At 36.6% G+C, this 15,000-nt stretch overlaps 1 protein-coding gene across 11 annotated transcripts in view; it reads right to left on the minus strand.

Moving 5' to 3' along the window:
- The window catches only part of LOC135104987 (putative neural-cadherin 2), a 188,155-nt gene that overhangs the window by 91,745 nt on the left and 81,410 nt on the right, over positions 1-15,000 (minus strand). For 2 of the 11 annotated variants that reach the window (XM_064012911.1, XM_064012927.1), the window contains exon 1: positions 11,072-11,224. The exons of 8 other annotated variants lie outside the window; for them this stretch is intronic. The gene's annotated coding sequence lies outside the window, so the exon portion shown is untranslated. Of the gene's footprint in view, positions 1-11,071; positions 11,225-15,000 lie in introns of those variants that run through there. One more of the 11 variants, XM_064012919.1, reaches the window with a different exon arrangement.

Consider the following 15,000-nt stretch of genomic DNA (forward strand, 5'->3'; position numbering starts at 1 on the left):
CTGGCGCTTCCACTAGTAGTTAGTGTAAGACAAATAGTCTAATAAGGATCTCAAGGTCGGTTGTCGTTTGTCTTCCTGTACCCTACAAAGGGATGATACGTTGGTGAGTACAGACATATATGTCTTTTTTTTTTTTTTAAAAGGACTGTCCCCAATAGCCCTTATGGTTTCTTGCAGCATCCCTTATGTTCTTATGTTCTTCTGTTCCTCCGTATGCTCTCCCATGCAGGTCTATGGCAAGTTCACCAGTGATATATATATATATATATATATATATATATATATATATATATATATATATATACGAGTATATATATATATATATATATATATATATATATATATACGAGTATATATATATATATATATATATATATATATATATATATATATATATATATATATATATATATATATATATATATATATATATATATATATATATATATATATATATATATAGATATGGAAAGAATAGGAACATTTGCAAATAAAATTAGTAAATCTTTGTGTAAAATAAGAGAGAACTCGGTGGTAAAGTTTCAGCCAATCTTACCCTTACTTCTATGTGAAAGAAAACTGCTGAACCATAAAGGGATGAGAGTACGTTTTATCTATGACATAAAAACAAAAAGAAAAAGACTTTGCGAATACCTATTAGTGGAGCAATGTGTAAACTTTTACTTAACTCCCTTGGGAGAGCACTGAAACAACTAAAACAGGGAAAAGATGCTAGACCACACCTATTATTCAATAAAAAAAACTCATTAAAATAGAAGATTATAGCAAAATGACAGACAGACAGACAGACAGACAGACAGACAGACAGACACACACATACGCACGCACACATACACACACACACACACACACACACACACACACACACACACACACACACACACACACACACACACACACACACACACACACACACACACACGAATCAATAGCTATCATCAAGACACCAAAAGATTTTATGAAAAGATCAAGCAAACCATGAAAATGACTGAAAATGACAAGACTGATGCTATAACGACTGCGTGATACACAGAAGGAAAAAAAAAAAATACAATAATAATAATAATCACATCCTAAAAAAAACAAAAATGAAAAAGCAGCTAAACTGACTGGTATAAAATCGTGGTATAATCAACACGCACTCGGACAAACAATATCCATGATGTGAAATGAAACTCAGAGTCTGAAAACCCAGCCTCACTTTACCAAACACATATAATGGTAATGACAGGAAGAGTACAGTGACTCATCTGTGGAGTAACACGATACGATCACAGGTAAAACTTATGAACCATGAGCACCCTTGATGGATCTCTACTGAAACGCCACTTCTGCACCAACGGGATTCTCAGAAAGGCAAACCGTAATGCCCTTCTGAAGGACCGAATAAGTGTGACTAATTATCTTTTTTCACAATTTTGTTCTGTAATTTCTCAGTTCTTATTCTGTCAGTGGAATGCCAATGGGATTTCTTAAAAAGCTAAGCAAGCTGTACTGTCTATTGGGATTATGTAGTCTAACCCCCTCCTAACCTCTCTCTCTCTCTCTCTCCTCTCTCTCTCTCTCTCTCTCTCTCTCTCTCTCTCTCTCTCTCTCTCTCTCTCTCTCTGGTAATAGTTACAACACATAAGAACATCCACCAGCAGGAAACGAAGCGCTGCCTTTGAAGAGGAAACAGTGATAGAGTGTGGAATAAAACACTTCATAAAAGGACAGCACACAAAACCATCCTTTATTTCTGTCACGGCTGATGTAATAACACAACACAGGCTGCTAACACACCGCCAGGGTAAACAACGCAAATAAATAAAGATATGTATTTATTGCCTCGGCGAGAGCCATTCATCACGACCACGGTAAATACATAGTTTTTTTTTTATCTTTTTATTTTTTTATTTTTTATTTTATTTATTTATTTTTTTTCTTTTTTATCTCGGTATTGAATAAAGGTACCACATTTTGGCCTCCATTCACGAAACCTTCCTTATCTTCGTTTTCTCTTCGGACTGACAATTGTGGAGGGAATTTCTTATATATATATATATATATATATATATATATATATATATATATATATATATATATATATATATATATATATATATATATATATATATATATATATATATATATACATATATACTCGTATATATTGTACCCATAGGTAGGTAAGGATAGGTAGGAACAGACTCTATTAAACATCACGGAAGTTGTCCTTTGTTTATTTTGTACAGGACACTTCCCTGTTGTTCATCAAAAATAAATATCGCCAACTAACACATAGCAAGCGCCTATCCTGATCACGTGGTGCTGATGCAAATGCTGATGTTATGTCTACTCTACGTCCGCTTTATGTTAGCTGACGGCACCTCCCGAGGCAGAGAGAGGAGAGAGGGAGTGACGCTCGCTGCACACACTAACGGTGCGTTAGTGTGTGCACAAACTCTAAACAAACTATAAAACTAAGTGAAGTAATGTTTCACTGATATAAAACACAGTGACGTATTGCTAGTCGCTCCAGTAATCAGAGACCTAACAGCACCGCGTTACTACAATACCCCGTAACGAGTGAACTCTTTTTGGTGTAAATATATTGTATATATTGACTCGATTCAAACTTTCTTTCAGGCCTACTCATATCACGCTACCTTAAATCACAAATGTTCCTGCTGGCTGGACAAACAGCTGAGTAGGGGAACAATATATATATATATATATATATATATATATATATATATATATATATATATATATATAAATATATATATATATATATTATATATATATATATATATATAATATATATATATATATATATAATATATATATATATATATATATATATATATATATGATATATATATATATATATATATATATATATATATATATATATATATATATATATATATATGTATATAATATTTTTTTCATTCATCGTGAGGAAGTAAAATAATAGAGTGAGTTTGTGTTTCCCCGGTGATTTAAAACAGCTTTTCTATTCCAGCCTTCCTCTTGGAAGTCTACTGCTGTCTCTTTGTTCTTTATTTAGATTGACAACTAGAGAGGTATTTTGGGGGGTGATAATTTTTTTAATGCACTCATCTCGATGAGATAAATAATAAAAGGAATTTCTTATCTTTTATATCGGTGGTATAAAATAAATTTCCCTTTTTTTTTTTGGCTCTCTTTATGAAATCTTCTATATCTGTTTTATATACAGACAGGCAACTAGAGATTTTCTTTCCTATATCCTCATCCCTTAGCCAGTCTTCTACACATATAAAAAGAGATATATTCGATGCACAGTTGAACAAGATAATGGAATGTACACTTGAAAATTTTCTCCACCGACTAGTGAATAAATAAACTGTGTCTCGGAATTTCAACGAAAGCACCAGCAGAAAATATGAAGAGTTAATGAACGTCGGCAGCAAAGGAGAGAAGTGCCAGCGGGAAAGAATGGAATACAGAACATTGGCTTGTATTCGAAAACGCTTCGCTGTCTCACCACCACGACTATTTTCAAAGGCCACAGAGATGAGTCGCCGGGTTCTCAAGACTCTTTCTCCTTTTAATAATGTAGAAATTTTATTAATATATCACTAGAACCGTAAAAAACACTCTTAAAAAACCAAGCTGCTTCAACTAGAGTAAAATATAATGCTGGTGGTGATTCAGATTCAGAAGTGATTCAGAATATGGAGCATTGTCTCCCCGCCAGACTTTGGATGAGTGGCAGGGTGAGGCTGAGGCAACAGTCACGCACTGCACTTGTGATGGTAATGAACTTGGCTGGATTTCCAAGACACTTCTCTTTGTAATTTTGGATGAGCTTTCGATCTGTTCTCTGTAGTGACTTGCATCTTCTGTGGGGCTTTCTCTTTCCCTGTATTTTATTCCTTTGTTTATGTAATTATCTATTCATTCATGTGTTCATTTATTGATTGACTGATTCATTCATTCATTCATTCATTCATGTATTTATCATATTTATTTTTATTTGGTTATTTATTCATTTTTTTTTCCATGGTCAGAGGCCTTCTTAGATAAATAAGATAACAGGGTGTGTACAGTTTTCCTAAGAAGTGACGCCATAAACTCCATAAAAACTAACGAACTGCGTGATATTCAGAGCGCCGCAAAATGCAAAATGAAATAAGTATGTTATTGAGTCTAAAATATTCAATAGCATGAGACATCACTACTCCGGACAGCTGTACAGAGTGAGTAAACATCGCTAAGGGTTGACGTGTACAGGGTAACCCAAAAGTCTGGACATATCAGATTTTTTTTCCCCCAGAATGAATGTGTTTTCCAAAAGAACATATAGACTTGGTTCTATTGAGTAAATACGAGGAGTGATCGTATAGGCAGATATTACTGATAAATAAAAAGATTAAAAAAAAAAACATACATGTTCCCTATGTGTCCAGAATTCTGGATCAACCTGTATTCAAAGCATCAATCAAACACCAGGATGTGAGGTGCAAAGATTCAACCTCACGAAAAATTTCCCAGCCATGCAGTGAGTTATGCAACCTTCCTCTGGCAGGCAGCAGCGCGTCTAGAAAATTAATTACTCGAATGCAATGTTGGTGCGCAATTAATATTACTTGGTTTGAATTTCATTTACGTCTAGCGAGTTTGCAAATATATCCAGAATAAAAAGAATAATTAAGACTAGAATTGCATTACTGAAGATGGAGTAGTTTCAAGTGGCAGACGCTTGAGGCTTTGTTAAAACACATATACATTTTTAAGATTACGTCACTTTCACTCAGCACGAACACCAGCAGCAACTCTAGAAGACTGTGAGTGCATTTCGTAATTTCCAGTCGTTCAACTAAGACAGTAAACGATATGAAAGCTAAGGGAAATTCCTGATATGAATTCACCTTTGGGTTGTGTTATAATGAAGATCCAGGAATAGATAGAAATTAGTCTGGCATCCCTTAACACAGGTTGGCAATTAAGCAACACAAATACGTGACAGGTGACAGGTCAGGAAGAATGCAGACGTTAACTTATTAGTACAGTGGTGACAGAAAACGCTTCGTGACAAAGAGTGATGCGCTTTCGCCTCATGTGAAGAAAAGGAAGAGTTCATGAGATGACCAAATCAACATTGAAGAATTTGTTATCTCTGTGTCAAAAAACTTCACTAGAATTTTATTTCTAAGAGAATGTCAGTTGCCTCAAGTGACGACTCGTTCTGTTTTTTTTTTTTTTTATGTATACTTACTGTAATGCTGCTGAATTTTCTAGTGTTCTTTTCTCTTAATATTAACATGCCTTCACTCGTCCAAACATTCAATTAAACAGTTTTTAGTTTATCTATTTATTTTTTTTAAGAGATTTCAACTACCTGAAGTGATGACTCGTCACCCTGTTATTACTACACATGCTTATCACGGCGGTGGTCGTTATGATCTTTGTTTTATTCTCTTTTCACATTAACCTGTCTTCACTTCTGCATGGTTTCAATTAAACAGCTTTAGCAGCAACAATTTTTTTTTTTTTTTTTAGGAGAATGTCAATTACTTCAAGGTCCTGACTAATTATCTGGTTATTGAAATGTACACTTACTGTGCTTCTGTTTTTAGCATCGGCCTGATTCATGTCTACACGCATTCAATTAAACAATTTTGCCTGAAGCTTTTTTTTTTTTTTCTTTTTTTAGAGAATCTCAGCTGCCACAAGTACTGACTCGTTCCGTGGTTATATATATATATATATATATATATATATATATATATATATATATATATATATATATATATATATATATATATATATATATATATATATATATATAATATATATATATATATATATATATATCATGGTGCTGTTCTTTTTAGTATCTATCAGCTTGCCTCACTTCAGTAGACATCCAATTAAACAGTGTTTAGCTAGAACAATGTTCTAAAGAGAAAATGTCAATTTTCTGAAGTTCTGACTTGTTACCAGGTTATATATATATATATATATATATATATATATATATATATATATATATATATATATATATATATATATATATATATATATATATATATATATATATATATATATATATGTATATATATATATATATATATATATATATATATATATATATATATATATATATATATATATATATATATATATATATATATATATATATATATATATATATATACTTATCGTTGGTGCTGTTCTCTTCACCATCAGTCTGCCTCACCTCTGCACACATTCAATTTTCAATTAAACGGTTTTAGCAACAACAAAAAAAATTATTCAATAAGGTCTACGGAACATTACGATAGGGGATCCAATGCGTCTCTCCACGGCACAATAACCTAACCAAATACTGCAGATTAATTAAGTTCAGCTCTCAATATTTGCTTGATAAAACTCCATCACTTCAATATCCGAGGTTCAGGAACGTGCATAATTGATTCCCAGGACACCGAACACCACCATCAAAACTGTGCTCAGATTTCTCTTCGGCGCCAAGCTGTGTAGCACTCGGAATACTAATACAACCTTAACAAAATGGAGTACAGATAAGTAACAATAACAGCAAGTAGAGAGAGTAGTTACTTTTCAAGCTTATCAAAGTGGTGATTAAAACAGGCCACTAACAGCAAGTAGAGTGAGGGACATGACTTCTCGAACGCCATTAAGAAACGCCACTAACAGTAAATAGATTAAGCGATAAGGACTCCTCAAGCTTAAATAAATGGATGGGATTTATAACAAGCCATTAACAGCAAGTAAAGTGAATGATTTGATTTCTTAAACCTTAGAAAATGGTCTACTGCAAGTTTAGAAAAAAAGTTATAAAGACGCCAGCAATTATAAGTAGAATGAAGATATGACATTTTCTCAAGCTTAAAAAAATTATCTGGTACAAGTTTGGAATACAATTTAGAAAGACACCACTAACAGCGGAGAGGGTTAGTGATATGACTCCTCAAAGTTAACAAAAAAGTGTGGTAGAAAAGCTATTCAAGTATAAATACTAACTCTCTAGAATAGTGTAATCATTAACAACGGACGCGGGCAGTTAACAGTTTTTAAAAAATAATAATCTTGCATAAGACTTAAGCAATGGTTGATTGATTATTCTCTCTCTCTCTCTCTCTCTCTCTCTCTCTCTCTTCCTCTCTCTCTCTCTCTCTCTCTCTCTCTCTCTCTCTCTCTCTCTCTCTCTCTCTCTCTCTCTCTCTCCCTGTCTGCCTGGCATCCTCCTTACCGTCATAATAATCTTCTCACACCTTCAATATTTCCTTCTTTCCATCCTTCCTACAACGCTGAACCTTCGAGAGTCTTGTTTCCGCCACCACCACCACCACCACTACTACCACCACCACCACCACATCTTCATGCATACCTTGCCTCCTCCTCCTCTCCTTCACTCATTTCCATTTCTTCCCTTCCTTCCACGTCCATCATCACTTCCGCTCTCTCCCTTTTCGAAAACATTTGGGTGTAGTATTTCCATCTTCACTTCAATCTCTCTCTCTCTCTCTCTCTCTCTCTCTCTCTCTCTCTCTCTCTCTCTCTCTCTCTCTCTCTCTCTCTCTCTCTCTCTCTCTCATTAAGTTAGGTTAAAATTTGCACTCTCGACTCTCTCCACTCTCTTTCAAGTAGTCCTACTAACCGCACCACAGAGAGAGAGAGAGAGAGAGAGAGAGAGAGAGAGAGAGAGAGAGAGAGAGAGAGAGAGAGAGAGAGAGAGAGAGAGAGAGAGAGAGAGAGAGAGAGAGAGAGAGGATGTTCATTCACCACCTTCGTCGGCAGTAAAAACCATGAGATAAAACCTTGGAATGCATAAAAATAAAGCGGTAGAACTAATAATAATGGTGACGATGAAGAGAGGAGAGGAAGAAAAGGGAAAACATAGTATTCATTCAGAACAAGAGCTTGTGAATGAACGGAGGAAGAAAGGAGGAGAGAGACATAGGAAAAGGAAGAGATTGAGAGAGGATAAGGAGGAAAGGGAAGAAGAGAGGGAAGGTATTAAGGGAGAGAATTGAATGGAAAAGTAAAAGAAGGAAGGAAAGCAGGTGAGGAATACGTATAAAAGGAAAGAAGAAAGGGAAAGTAATAAGGGAGAGAATTGAATGGAAAAGTAAAGTAGGAAGAAGAAGCAGGTGAATTTCTCTTTTCGTATCGAGGAAGAAAGGAGAGAAATATAATATGAGATATGGGAAAGGAAGAAACTGATGAAGGGATAAGGAGGAGAGGAAAGAGGAGTGAGGAGGGGTAATAAGGGAGAGAATGGAATGGAAAAGTAAAGAAGGGAAGAAAGCAGGTGAATTTCTCTCCCTCCTCGGTCCAAGCAGAGTTCCATGCCAGGGATGAAAGAAGCGAAAAATGTAACATGAATGGAGGATACATATATGCATGTGTTGGTAAACCGTGAAACGCCGGGCTCTCCTGCTCTGCTCCGGACTCTTGAAAGGAAAGCATTAAGTCTCCCTTTGAAGTCCACTGGATGTTTTTAGTCGTGTATAAAAAAAAAATGGTGAGGAAAAAAATATATTACAAACAAAGCACGCCTTCCATTTCTTTGATAATGACACGCACGGAATCTACTACAGACGACGGACAGATACCTTTACTTCACGTCACTTTAGTCCTGTCCTAAAGTTAGTTATATTATTGGGGGTTTTGTGTCGAGTGATACAGAAATATGATAACATAACTCATTTGCTCTTTTAGGTAATGAAGACTGCAAATCCTAAATAGAAAAAAAAAACGTATTCATTCCAAGTTAATCCTCACCATTTTTCTTTCGTTTATTTTTTTTCCCAAAGTCTGTTTACTAATACACGAAAAATACGACGAAAGTTCTTACATAATGACGAGAATTAATAACACGGAAAAAAAAAGTTATGATTCCAAGTCCCGGGTTATTACCACGATTACTATTTCACTGATCTATTCATGACCTCTTTCGCATACATTTTATAACGTAACCCATTTAATTATTTAGAAAACGATAACTATTAAAACAAACAAACAAAAAAAAAACATCAAATTCTAAAACAGCAACATATCAATCCCAAGTCACATATATCATATTTCTGTTTCTCTCCAACCCCACTTTTTTTTTTCTCCTTTTACACGAAATATATAGCAAAACTTGTTACATGACGAGGACAATGGATTTTAAACACAGGAAAACAAAACATCATAATTCCAAGACTCCAAGCCCAGCATTATTACCGCTACTTACGTACCTCACTGATCTATTTATTCACTCTCTGGCAGACACTTACAACTTAACCCAATTAACTATTTAGCTAATGATGAGCACAAATATAAATTAAAAAATATAATAATAATAATTTCAAGTCAACCCTCATAATTTCTCTTCATTTTTCCCAAGTTTCCTTATTGGTACACGAAAAAAAAAAACACCGCAATTACAATCCTATTACCCACTTCACTGACCTATTATAATCTATTACACTGACCTATTCATTCAATATTTTCCAGCCACTTCGAACATCAAAAAATGACAGGCCTCGTCACACACGCGCCGTTGAAGGCCACCACCATCCCTCCAGCTTGCCGCGGTGATAAAGATAAAAGATGGGGGCGGGAAAGGCAGTGGCGGGAGAGGAAAGGGCGGAAAGGAAAGGCAGGGGAGGGAGCTACAAATTTTGGGGCCTGTGTGTGCGCGGCGTGAAGGAAAAAGGGGTGAGTGCGTGCATGTGCAGTGCGTGGAGAGTGTGTGGGAAGAGCGGGGCGTGGCTCATTACAGCAGGTGACTATAGCCTTCTTTTACCTGTACTTTTTTTTATTTTATCTTTACACCTTGATGATGGTGGTGGTGGTGGTGGTGGTGGTTATGTTGGAGTTTCTAAAAGGTGAAAAAAACAGGTATGAAAATTTAATATTCGTCTGGAAATAGCTACTGACTTTGCATAGTCTAAGTAAATATATTTTATTTAAGAGTTGTTTTGCAGCTTCGTGGAGAGAGAGAGAGAGAGAGAGAGAGAGAGAGAGAGAGAGAGAGAGAGAGAGAGAGAGAGAGAGAGAGAGAGAGAGAGAGAGAGAGAGAGAGAGAGAGATAAAAAAGGAAAAAAAAATGATGATAGAAAAAATCATATATAGAGACGTGAACACACACACACACACACACACACACACACACACACACACACACACACACGTCTGTCGGTCGCGATAACATTATCACACACACACACACACACACACACACACACACACACACTCACACAAAGCACATCCTACCGTGACGTTTTCATTCATTGCGTGTTGGTGAGCGGAACCGTAATCTCTCGTAACATCCGTCCAAAACACGGCATATTTGTAAACTTGTCCTGTCCTGCTTTCCTGCATCAGTCCGTCTGTCTGTCTTTTTTTGTTCATTTCTCCGTGTCTCTCTCTTGGTCCAGGAAACATTAGCATGAGTCATTGTGTTCATCTGTGTGTTTGTCTGTCTGTCATCTTTCACGACTATTTCACAGGAAGAAAAATTGTAATGTCATTGAGTCATGTATACGGGTTACACACACACACACACACACACACACACACACACACACACACACACACACACACCTGCCTCTGTGCCTCTCTCTCTCTCTCTCTTCTCCTCTCTCTCTCCTCATCTCTCTCTCCTCTCTCTCTCTCTCTCTCTCCTCCTTCTCTCTCTCTCTCTCTCTCTCTCTCTCTCTCTCTCTCTCTCTATATATATATATATATATATATATATATATATATTATATATATATATATATATATATATATATATATATATATATATATATTTATCTATCTATCGATCTACGTACTCATCAACTATATATTTATCTATTTATCCATCAATCTCTCTCTATACACACACATCTATCTATCTGTTCCTGTTTACCTATCTACCCTACCTATCCATCTAAAAACAAGACTTTGAAAACAAGAAAGAAAATAAAAAAAAAACACCACAAAGAAGTTAATCAACTTGCCACTTGGTTCGTCTCTTCCTTTAGTCCTTTCATAAATAAAAAAAAAAAAACAACCATACCAACAACAAGTCCACGCAGAAGAACGTGAGAAAAAGTCAACCGCAAAACTTCGCCGAGACACAAGAGCGGTCGAGATTGAAGCTTTGGGCGCGCGAGAGGGGAGGACCCGCCACGCACTTCGGCAGGCAACGCGCGACTGACTGACTCATCCTGGTCTTGCTACAGCCCTCCAGCCGCCGCCGCTACCACCACCATCACCACCTTTCTACCGCCAACGATCACACTACGTTGAATACACCGTTTCTATGTACTCCGATCAGGGAAGTTAAGCAACGCTAGCTCCGGTTTGTATTTGAATGGGTGACCGTCTGGGAATACCGGATGTTGTCGGGAATTTTAAACAAAAATAACCACTCCACTGCCCCACCACTAGTAGCGCGCTCTCATAATACTTTAGTTCCTGTTCCCACCTCGCCTGGCGCTAATGACACAAGACATAAGAGTGATACAGAAAACGTAAGGACCGGAGCGCACGTTCATTAAGCTGATCAAGTCAATTTGTCAAAGGTGTTTCGGGGTCTCGGTCTCTCGGTCTCTCAGGGTTTTGGGGTCTCGTTCTCTGATGTTCGGGGCCCTCTCTCTCTCTCTCTCTCTCTCTCTCTCTCTCTCTCTCATATTCCACGCTTCGATCTTTTTTTCTATATAAAGGGAAGGAAGAAAAAACGGATATTAACGAAAGACTGAGTGTGTGTGTGTGTGTGTGTGTGTGTGTGTGTGTGTGTGTGTGTGTGTGTGTGTGTGTGTGTGTGTGTGTGTGCTCGTTCGCACGCGTATGTCTATCTACCAACCACAAGAACAGGTAAACCTCACAAAGGAATGTTGAACCATACATCATATTCCCATGATCATAATAAGCCACGGGAAGCAAGAACGAGACCTCACAAAATATACTAAAACCTTATACTTACTTGTTTTTCTCCTCATATGCTTTTCTTATCTCTCTCTTTTTTATTTACCCTGAACAAGAAGCAGTTTCTGAACCTAATACGTGAGGAGCAGAGAACTAACGAGCACGTCATGAGATTTATTACGGTCCACAGGCGCACGACACGATGGTGAAATGAGTAACTGGAGACACGGGATGAAGATCAGGAAGGGAGGACAGCGTTAGGTTTCATCTCGACTACCTTGAACTCTTTGACTGCTTCGGTCGTGTATTGTTAACACTCAGAACACTGTAAAAAGAAAAAAAAAGTTTGCAAAGACATAAATAGATAATAAGAGTAGAGGATGTTAATCTTGTCTTAACTTGGTTACAGAACTACTTGAGGGAGTATAGTAAAAAATAAAGCGTCTACAATTTCTATATAGTAACAAAAAGTGCCTACAAAGTGATCATGGGAAAAACTGTGCAGGAATGAAACAGTTAACAGGCTGTGGTGGATGATTCCAGTAATTATGGTGATAGTTTAACCCTTTCACTGCTACAGGCATCCTTCGTTAACCTACTGAGCGGTGTAAAAATTCTTAACGCGGAGACAGATGAGAAAAAATAGAGACTAAGAGGTTATTCTCGTTTCTTTTGGCCTACAGAAATATTTCAGTTAGTTTATAAGCGATTAAAGGAAAAAAAAATTTAAGTATTAAAAGTATTAAAATGATTCCGCGTTATCAATAGGAAAAAAAAAAAAAACACCTACGAGAACCTGACCAATCATCCCTGTTGTCTTAGGAATAGTCGTACTGATGGTCGTATTGAGACCACAAAATGTTGAAGAATACACACTCGAGATATTCACTCAGGGTCGGTACGATATGAAATGTTATTGGAAGCAAAATTTCACTTTGCGTGGTGGGAAATTTTATGGAACGAGGACACTAATGAGAACACATGGCCAGTTTCTCAAAACCTCGGTATCGTTTACGAGAAAATATTACGACAGGAGTGATATTATATTCTGTGTTATATATATATTTCATTAGAAAGTATCTCAAGTTCTTTTAATGGCCTGTGTAATATCACAGTGTAATATCTCACGGGGAAGTAATTTGCTAAAAATGAACGTACAAGACCAGCGGCAGGGATTCATGGTTCACATAAGGAGATGAATTTCAGTGTCTGGTGTCACCTCTACTACTAAGAACGATGGTCTGTCTGCCTGTCGTACATTTAAACTTTTTCGCTGCGATATGTAACAAATCACGACACTAAATGCGCTTCACAGTCTTTATAAGAACCTACAAAGAGGAAATAGCGATTCAAAGGACAGGGTTTTGCAATGACTAATTAGTATAACATATAGCTTTAAAATACGAAGGAAATGAGTGGTTTATGATTTTGGAGCGATGTATGAAAGACCAATGAATGGGTTAAGTCGTGAACCCTTATCTCGTGATAAAGATAATATTTACCTGCGCAAACTGGCCAATGCCCTCCGTCAAAAAAAAAAAAAAAGAGGAAGAAAAGAAGAAGAAGAAAAAAATAATAATAACAATCATCAGCGAGAAACACTATCATTCAAGAGGGACAGCAAAGTAGACCTCAAGACGAAAACACGTGTTGTCCAACGCTCTCCGTCAATACATAAGAAGAAATTCATGAGGAAAACATTTGTAATTCAAGAGGCGCAGCAAAGTAAAGCAGGAGTACTGTTAGGATGAGCTATATCTTGATCCCAAAAATACCTACAAGTTTACCCTCCACAGACAGTCAGTTCAGTGTTCATCACTGGCTTATGCTACAACGAGAGGATCCCCTTTTCATCTTACAGAAATTCTCTCTCTCTCTCTCTGTCTCTCTCTCTCTCTCTCTCTCTCTCTCTCTCTCTCTCTCTCTCTCTCTCTCTCTCTCTGGCTTTTAGAAATGCATAATGTATTTATAATGTTGACAGCTTTTCACTTCAATTTCATCATGTCACCTTAAAATGTATCACTTCCTGAATAATAACAAGAAAACCTCACTCACACACACACACACACACACACACACACACACACACTGCAGTAAGGATTCTCAGTTAATTGTATCTATCGGAGGGAGTGGTGATGAATCTCTCTCTCTCTCTCTCTCTCTCTCTCTCTCTCTCTCTCTCTCTCTCTCTCTCTCTCTCTCTCTCTGATGGTGTTAGTAATGAGTTGGGCGTCAATGAGTAGAACAATTAAAACATGGAAGAGGAGGAGCAGGAGCAGAAATGAAGAAGAAGAAGAAGAAGAAGAAGAAGAAGAAGAAGAAGAAGAAGAAGAAGAAGAAGAAGAAGAAGAAGAAGAAGAAGAAGAAGAAGAAGAAGAAGAAGAAGAAGAAGAAGAAGAAGAAGAAGAAGAAGAAGAAGAAGAAGAAGAAGAAGAAGAAGAAGAAGAAGAAGAAGAAGAAGAAGAAGAAGAAGAAGAAGAAGAAGATGATGATGATGATGATGAAGAAGAGGAGGAGGAGGAGGAGGAGGAGGAGGAGGAGGAGGAGGAGGAGGAGGAGGAGGAGGATGAGGAGGAGGAAGGGGAGGAGGAGGAAGAGGAACAGCAGGAGGAGAAATAATGAAGAAGAAGAAGAAGAAGAAGAAGAAGAAGAAGAAGAAGAAGAAGAAGAAGAAGAAGAAGAAGAAGAAGAAGAAGAAGAAGAAGAAGAAGAAGAAGAAGAAGAAGAAGAAGAAGAAGAAAAAGAAGAAGAAGAAGATGATGATGATGATGATGATGAATTAAACTAAAAATAAAGAAGGGAATAGGAGACAAGGTGACATGAACCCATAAAAAAACTTAAAGAGGACATAGAAAGACAATTGTGCTTGAGTTTCACCCAAAATAGAAAAAAAGAAGTTTTCTCTAATGACAAAGATGAGACAAAACAGGAAGACAAGACGAAGGATATAAAAAAAAAGTCACTGAATAATGAAGGATGAACAAATACATATATAATCCTCCTGATCACAATGTTGGAAATAATAAAATAGTTCATAATAATACATAGAAATGATAACTATTTCAAATAAAAGAAGCT

Source organism: Scylla paramamosain, chromosome 1 (assembly GCF_035594125.1).
Source record: "Scylla paramamosain isolate STU-SP2022 chromosome 1, ASM3559412v1, whole genome shotgun sequence".
Lineage (NCBI taxonomy): Eukaryota > Metazoa > Arthropoda > Malacostraca > Decapoda > Portunidae > Scylla > Scylla paramamosain.